A 1,205-nucleotide genomic window follows, 5' to 3' on the forward strand; every position below is an offset into this window, starting at 1 on the left:
TTTCCTCCACCCCCGCCCCTTCGAAAATGAATAAATGTACTTTTATTGATCCCCGTTGAAGAATAAAAGTAGCTTACACTTTCAAGTAGGCTACGATAGAAGGATCAACAGTTCGGCGCTTATATCAAAGTCACATAAAACACGAATACCGCACTAATAGAGATACTTTTACAAACATCACAACATTATTGGTCGCCAGAGTGAACAATAATTACAATTTTCTACGGTAATGTAGTTGTACTAAAATAGATCTAGTTTTTTCTTTCTTTCTTTCTTTCTTTCTTTCTTTCTTTCTTTCTTTCTTTCTTTTTTTCTTTCTTTCTTTCTCTCTTTCTCTCTTTCTTTCTTTCTCTCTTTCTTTCTTTTTCTTTTTTTAAAAATCCTTTTTTTGCTTCTGTCTGTGTAGAGAATGGAGAGGCATTCCTGAAATCATCGGAACAAAATCAAATAATGTAATTTGGGTTGACATAATGATTAGAATAGAATCAACGATTTTACACTACATACCGGTACTACATCATACAGCATGTAGATCTAGTTCACTCTTCTGTTAGAGATACCCACTGATGATGTTTCATAAACGTTAGTGGTGAAATCTATATACAGCAAGTTGTTGGTTCACGTTATTTTAAGAGAATATGACATGCATGTATCTTGTATACAAACAATATGTTTTATTTTTGCAAAACTGGAAGGTCATATAAGTGCATAAGATTAAAGGTGTTACTAAAGACACACATGCACGTGACATAAAGAAAAGAGAGAAGAGAGATAATAACCATAGAATGTTTGATGAGAAAGAATGAGGAAATCTCAAAGAGCGCCCGCTAATCAGTAGGAACAAATAAAATTCCTAAAAAAACACAACCCAAAACCCCCCAAAAACCCCGTAGACCTAACGCTTTTATCGCGATCAGTGACAACAACGTCTGTGAAAATGTTCGTCGGATTTTCGAGTAGCAGCCTGTTCAAATCAACTGCAAAAACAAACGTTGAATTTTGATAAGATCTGTCCTTATCATTTACTAGCCCTCGCTCAGAAGAGCTGTAAAAACACAGCCGTTTAAAAGACAAATAAATAGTAAAATTAGTGTCTGTCTGTACTATTGCATCCTTCTCAAGAAAATAATGAACCACATTATTATTATGATTATTATGATGATGATGATGATGATGATGATGATGATGATGATGATGATGATGAT

Source organism: Aplysia californica, unplaced genomic scaffold (genome assembly GCF_000002075.1).
Source record: "Aplysia californica isolate F4 #8 unplaced genomic scaffold, AplCal3.0 scaffold00801, whole genome shotgun sequence".
Lineage (NCBI taxonomy): Eukaryota > Metazoa > Mollusca > Gastropoda > Aplysiida > Aplysiidae > Aplysia > Aplysia californica.